The sequence below is a fragment of the Malus domestica genome, chromosome 13 (genome assembly GCF_042453785.1).
Source record: "Malus domestica chromosome 13, GDT2T_hap1".
Taxonomy (NCBI): domain Eukaryota; kingdom Viridiplantae; phylum Streptophyta; class Magnoliopsida; order Rosales; family Rosaceae; genus Malus; species Malus domestica.
In genome coordinates, this window is record NC_091673.1 from 20700106 (window position 1) to 20707716 (window position 7611).

Below are 7611 nucleotides of genomic sequence, written 5' to 3' on the forward strand. Positions count from 1 at the left end.
AGTTTTCAAGTGTTTAGCAATCCCTCCTAATCCCCGGCCTAGAACGATCCCTACTTACATACTTTACTACATTTGATAAAAAGAGGGTTTAATTTTGTGTGTTAACTTATTTTTCACATCACCCTCATCTAATTGACCTTTGAGAGGCCCCTTCTTGAACAATTTGCAACAAAAACAGAACACTTTATCAACATCCTTTGAATAGACTAGCCAATCTCTATCATGCTTCTCTCCATTGGATAAGTATCGAGTGTAAAAGGCTGCATTAAAATGCCTATTAAACGGACTTTTAGGACCTTTCTCAATTGATAGATCTCTTGCAAGACCTTTTTCTGCCAACAAATCAATCCATTTGGGATCAAAACTATCCCAAATTTGAGGATCATAAATGTTTGAGGGAATGGACTCACTTAGTTGATCAGTGACAATAGGAGCATCCTCATGATTATCATTCTTATCAAGGTAGTCATCAATTTCATCATTGCCCAAATCATCAGCTAATTTCTTATTGTCATCTTGTTGTTCCGTAATTAAATCATCCACTGAACTTTGTGGTTCTTTTTCTTTCAAAAAGAACCTATCAATAGCTTTTTTTTTTAGACTGAGTCAATTGTTCAACTTTTCTTTTTCTTTGACGCTTCAAGTAGCCAGATGGATATTTTCTAGTAAGTGTCATCTTTTATATCTCAAACAAGGTCACAATAAAATTATAGTAAGTATGAATAATGAAACCTGATAGTCAGCAATATGTGTGCGTCTAGTGATTTTTTGTGACTGCTCTCCTCTTGATTTTGCCCTGAAAAGTACAAAAGAAAAAAAAAATCATTATAGATGAGAAATACCCAAATCTTCAAATTCCAAGTCAATATACTTAAATTAGTAAATAACTTACTTTAATCGAAGTTTACATCACTCTGATCAGTTGAATTGTCTTTATGATTCAAAAGTTTCTCTTTAATTTCATGAACTTATAAATTAGGGTTTAATAATTTGTGGGAAAAGGAACAATGGGACAAAGAGAGAAGTAAAGTAGACTGGGACACTGGCAACGGCGTCTGGGATTCTGACGTCTGGGACTCTGGTGTGAAAGAAGAAAAGTGGGAAGCAGCGATGGGACTTTGGCGTGATAGAAGAAAAGTGGACTCTGAGTCTCTGAATTGTTTGCCTCGGTCGGTGGGGTTCTTCCCTTTTAATTGATTAGTTTTGCCAACATAACTTTGTTAATTATAATTTTATATAATTGCATACAGATTTTAGGCAGGTAGTCATATGGCTTTTGGGCCCATCAGATTTTTATACATTTTTTTTTATTTGATTAGTATTTTTATATATTATTATATTCAATAAAAAAACCGATCACACCCCCCAAAAGCCGGCTCTGCGCAATATGTGTGTTTCTAGTGATTTTTTGTGACTGTTCTCCTCTTGATTTTGCCCTGAAAAGTACAAAAGAAAAAAAATCATTATACATGAGAAATACCCAAATCTTCAAATTCCAAGTCAATATACTTAAATTAGTAAATAACTTACTTTAATCAAAGTTTGCATCACTTTGATCAGTTGAATTGTCTTCATGATTCAAACGTTTCTCTTCAATTTCATGAACTTATAAATTAGAGTTTAATAATTTGTGGGAAAAAGAACAATGGGACAAAGAGAGAAGTAAAGTAGACTGGGACACCGGCGACAACGTCTGGGATTCTGTTGTGAAAGAAGAAAAATGGGAAGCAGCGATGGGATTTTGGCGTGAGAGAAGAAAAGTGGACTATGAGTCTTTGAATTGTTTGCCTCAGTCGGTGGGGTTCTCCCCTTTTAATGATTAGTTTTGCCAACATAGCTTTGTTAATTATAATTTTATATAATTTTGTACAAATTTTAGGCAAGTAGTCATACGGCTTTTGGGCCCATTAGATTTATGTGTGTGTGTATATATATATATATATATATATTTATTTATTTATTTGATTAGTATTATTATATATTTTTTGCATATAATATTATTTTATATATTATTATTCAATAAAAAAATATTTTTGGGGGCCCCCAAAATTTTGGGGTCTTGTGCAATAGAACCGGTCACATCCCTCAAATGCTAGCTCTGTGCTTCACAAATAATTTTTCCCCACCAATATGCTTTTCTTAAAGGTCGACATATCTCTGATTGCATATTTTTGGCTTCTGAATTTGTAAATTTGCTTGATACTAAATGCATTGACAGGAGTTGCTATAAAATTTGATGTGGCTAAAGCTTTTGACACTCTCAATTGGGATTTTCTTCGTCGGGTTCTTACGACTTTTGGGTTCCACTTAACTTTTGTTCAATGGGTAAGCTAAATTCTGACATCTACATGACTTTCTATTATGTTTAATGGAATTCCCGCTAGCTTCTTTGAATGTAGTCATGGTGTTCGTCAAGGTAATCCATTATCTCCTCTTCTTTTTTGTCTTGCGGAGGAGGTTCTTAACCGAGGTCAAGTGCATTTATTTGAAACTGAAAAGGTCAAAGCTATTTCTTCCCCTCGAAGAGCTAAAATTCACTCTCATATTCTTTTTGCGGTTGACATCATGGTTTTCTGTAAAGGGAACAAGGCTAGTTTGGTACAACTTACAACTTTCTTTGATGAGTATGGCTTGAATTCTGGACAATTGGTGAATAAAGCAAACTCTCATGTTTATCTGGGTAAGTCAGATGTTCCTCGTTGGTCTCTAATTTACTCTTGGTTGAGAATTCCCATTGGAAGGCTTCCCTTTATTTATCTTGGGTTCCAATTTTTGTTGGACAACCGAAAAAAGCTTATTTCCAAGTTTTTGGCAGACAAGATTTGTAATTTTATATCTGATTGGCATGGTCATTCTCTTTCTATGGCTGGGAGGGTGACTCTTATCAATTTTGTAGTTGTCAGCATGTTATCTCACAATTTTTCTATTTATGCTTGGCCTAAGACTGTTTTATTACAAGTTCGCAGTTGTTCCGATGGTGTACTATCTTTATCTTTGACTTATGGCTTTAAGCCTATTAAGCAAGCAGTTGTTCCGTAGAATAGATGAGTTTGGCATAGATGTTTTCGACCACGTAATTCAAATTTTATTATGGCATTTTCTTCATTGTGAGCTTTTAACTAATGATTTATTGCTTCATCGAGGATTCTCTTTTGCGTCGATGTGCTCTTTGTGTTGTAAGGCTACTGAGTCAGGTCAACATTTATTTTTCAAGTGCTCATTTTCTTGGGAAATTTGGCGTAAGGTTTTGGCCTTATTTCAAGTTTCTACATTATTCTTCGATATCACATCATTCTTTTTTCTTATCCTTTGCGGCGTGATTTTGGTACTCAACTTCAATTATTGTGGTGGGGTATATTATTGGGGCAGGTTCTTACGCACTTTGGCAAGCTCAAAATTTAATCCATTTTGAAGGAAAATTGTTTACAGTTGGTTAATGGCATTCATTTGCAAGTTTGTGAGGTGAATTCTTGCGGTATGGGTTTTATGTTAAACTCAGTTGATGAGCTTTGCATTCTTAGAGCGCTTGGAGTGCATGGAAGGCCGTCAAGGACAATAGAATTCATGAGATTATTTGGATTTCTCCTTGTTCTTTTCAAGTTAAAGTTAACACTGACGGTGCGGCTCGTGGTTCTTCGAGTATGGCTGGTTTTGGTGGTATTTTTCGTGACCACTTGGGTCATTGTCTTGGATGCTTTGCAGGATCTTTTGGTATTGCTACTGCCTTGGAGGCAGAACTTAAAGCTATTATTCATGTTGTTTATATGGCTTTGGAGAGAGGGGTTGGCATTCTCTTTAGCAGTGCATTTTCTTTCTAATGGATCTTCTTAGATGTCTTGGCATTTATTGGTTGATTGGGTAAATTGTTGTACCATCCTCTCTTCCATGCATGTTCGGTTTTCTCACATTTATCGCGAAGGAACTCAGGTGACAAATTATTTGACAAACTATGGTGGTGATCATGTTGGGGTTCATTGGTGGGATTCTTGTCCACCTTGTACAGTTGCAGCTTTTGCTCATAATCTTTCGGGGCTTTCAAATTTTCGTTTCTCTTAGAAGTTATCTTAATTGATTTTTTGTTTCTTATAATTTTCTTCTTCTTGTTAGGGTTTGGCTTCATGTCCCCTCTAACTTATTGTATCTTTACTTTTTTCTTTAATATATTTTCACAGTAATATCTTTTTCCATGATAGCAATGCTGGAGTGGATGTGACATTATTGTAATTAAAAAAAATTTAAAAAAATAGCTCCCACAAAATCTTCAAAAATCCTTCTATTCCCTTCCATCTAAACCACCCAAAACAAACCAGCAGATGTGTGTTAGACCAGCTGGCTCAAGCAGCGCACCCGCCCCCCTCACGCAAGTTCAAATCCAACTCCCCGTAAGATTACAGTAGTTTAGAATATCGCTGTGTCAAATAAAGAAAAACAATGATATGAAACAATTAGCTGAGCTTCATTTCTATCAGCACATCAAAATTTTGAACATGCAGAACAATTCACATTCGTTGTCCAAATGGGAGAAACTGAATATTAAGTTTCCAGAAATGCACTTAAATTACATATTTAACAAAAATTAAAACTGATTAATCGCAACTATAACAAAAATTAAAATTGATTAACCGTAATTATATAAAATACAAACATATTAAATTGCGAGAGAAAACATGGGAGATAGAAGGCGAGAGAAATTACGGGCAACGATGGGCTGAAGGGCAGGGAGAGTAGGAGTGGAAATACTAGGCAGCTGAGACGACATGTCGTAGGAGATTCTGACACCGCCCAGCCGTCTGGTAACGAACCCGACGTGGGAAACTGCCTCCGCCTTGAAAGACTGTAGGAAGCGTCGGCCCTGCGGAAGCATGGAGTTCGGGTGGTGCCGAAGATCTTGTTTACCGGTTTAATCCACGGTGTCGAAAAATCTACATTAGCATAGTGGAACTTGCTTTGAAGATCATTTTCAATTGCGCCGAAGTTGTCAATTACGCGTGCTACATGTATAGTGGTGTGCATTGTTGCTTCCTAGGAAGTCTCCTACGCTACCAATGAGTACTTGAAAAAGTTGTCGTAATGGTCTTATGATGTGTCCGTGTCTGCTTGTTTTATAATTCTTACTGTGGTGGGTATTTCATACATAGGATGGGAAGCCAAGCAGGAGAGGAGTTGAACTCTGCCTTGAATGTGGGTTGCCCACTACCACCGAAGTTACGACCCTATCTGCACCCTATTTGGTTAATGTTTAAATGTATTAGGGTTCTTACTTGGTTTTTCTTAATACTTAGGCAGCAGCAGGTAAAACCTAGGAAATTGATACAGCTATAGGAAATGTTAACTCAAATTTTCGAAAAATATTTTCTTATTTAAAAGCACTCATCATTAAAATGATTCAATTGTCGATTTAACTGGTTAAAGGGAATGCCCCACTCATGTCATGTCAAGAAAGGTATATGTAGTAAAAACGGATGCAATTTCAGATAATATATTATTATTTTCCTTTTTTTCATAACAAACAAGGTATCTGATCGGACAAAAAAAAGATCAATAGAAGTAGTACAAGATCATAAAAGAATAAAAGAATATATTTTCTACTTGTTTGATTAAGAAGAGGTAGCACACGCAAGAGCATTTGGCACGCGAGTGATGGTGGGCTTCACGTTAGAACCTTGAGAGGTAAGAGGACCTTTATTTCCATTGTTACAAGGTATGCCACTGCTGCATACAATCTAGATTGCGAGGGGAGTTGCAAATGAGCCCTTAATGTTTTTAAAGCTGACGTTGTTGATCTTAATTTTCGATGGAACGTTCTATTTACACTGGTTCCATGGGCAGTATTGTTGGTCTATGAGGACAAGATTGCTGACATTGACCATGATAATATCTTCAAAATGCATATCTGATGCAATACCATCCGAAGGAGAAGCAGGCCATGTCTTGATTCTCACACCGTTGGATGTATTCGTCAAGGTGCAGTTCTTAACTCTGATTCCAATACCTTCCAAGACTTCCAACACTTATGCCATGGCCTGGTCCACAAGTAACCCTAGTTATGGTGATTTCTTTGTTTCCATCGCCAATGGAAACACAGTCATCCCAGTTCCAATGTGTGCATCAGTAATGTTGATTCCAGTTGAACGCCCGATATGGATTCCATATGTATTTATGCTCTCCCTAGGTGCCATGACATTGAAATGTTGGAATGTGACATTGTGGCACCTCAAAATGTTGATGTGAAAATTCTTGTTGTCGAGGGATGTTATATCCTGAATTGTGGAATTGGTAACGAAGTTGAACCTCATATTAATCACGATAGATTTGCAATCTTTGTTTTTGTTGCAGTCATTTTTCTTCCAAGAAAGTGCTCCTTGGCCATCAAAAGTTCCACCACCTGATACGATAAGCTTATTGAAGTGCTCAAAACTAACCTAAGTATCCAATCTAATAAGTTTGTTGCCATCTGTTGGAGCTGTTAATTTCCCTTGTACTTGAATCTCAATAGAAGCCTTGCAATGACCTTTGAAACTTGCTTTTATTAACATGTACGTCCCGTTCGGAACAACAACCTTACTCTGAGCCAGTGATATGCATGATATCAAACTCAGGCTTTGCACCATATGTTGCACTTGTGACATCAAACGCACCCAGCTCAGCTTAAGTTTGAGATGCTGACAATAAGAACAAAAACGCTGTCAAGATATTCAATTTCAAAGTGTTTGGGTTAATATTTGAACATTGGATTTAAATGAAGGAAAGCCCAAGGATGCCAACTAAAAGGAGACTTGCCCGAAGCCCAACACTAAGCCCAAAGGCAAATTGAAGCCTTCTCAGCCAAATATAAGCCACGTATTTACCATTGAAGAGACAAGTGATGGAGAATAACCTACTACCAACCAAAGAATACTTTCTAGTGGCATTCCAAGTAAAAAGTTGATGACTCACTACCCTTCAAGTGCTTTCGGGCAAGAACAAAGTTACAGCAGTCGAGCTAATTTGCCTATAAAAGGAGGAAGATGCCCCAGAGACAAGGACACCCAACCAACCAAACAAACAAACATACAAACTCTGCTCTCAAGCTATATTTGCATTCAAAAGCTGAAATCAACCCATATTCAGTCTTTTTTAGCGACAAGATATCTTTTGTCCAGTTTAGAGCTCTGCTATCTCCTTTAGTGGCGTAGTATCGATTCCCTTGTGTAAACTTGTTTACCATCCATCCCTTTTTAGCATATAAACCCTTGTTAATTCTAAGAGAAGTGATTGCAAGAGGTTCAACCTTGACAAATAAGGTGAAATCTTGCCCGACGCTATTTGTTTGTTTTCTAAATTTGTAAATCTATTACTTAATGCATTCTCCAATATGTATTCAAGTTATTTCCATCAGCTTTCCTATTTTAAGAGTTCCACTTGCATCTGGATCTGGTTAGTTTAATGGATATGTTATCATTAAAACCAATCAAGAATCAAGCAAATGACTTAAGGTGATCCGGACTCCCTTCATTCGAACATACAAGACTATGAACTAAAAGTCCTTGTTTACAAGGCAAGAAAAAGAACTTAATGTGGACTTAACCCATCCACGACAATCCTTTGATAACAAGAAGTCCGAGTAACTTG

At 36.8% G+C, this 7611-nt stretch overlaps 1 pseudogene; it reads right to left on the minus strand.

The window, feature by feature from the left end:
* Positions 1-5597: 5597 nt before the first annotated feature.
* On the minus strand, positions 5598-7207 carry LOC103453488 (exopolygalacturonase-like; annotated as a pseudogene).
* Positions 7208-7611: the final 404 nt, after the last annotated feature.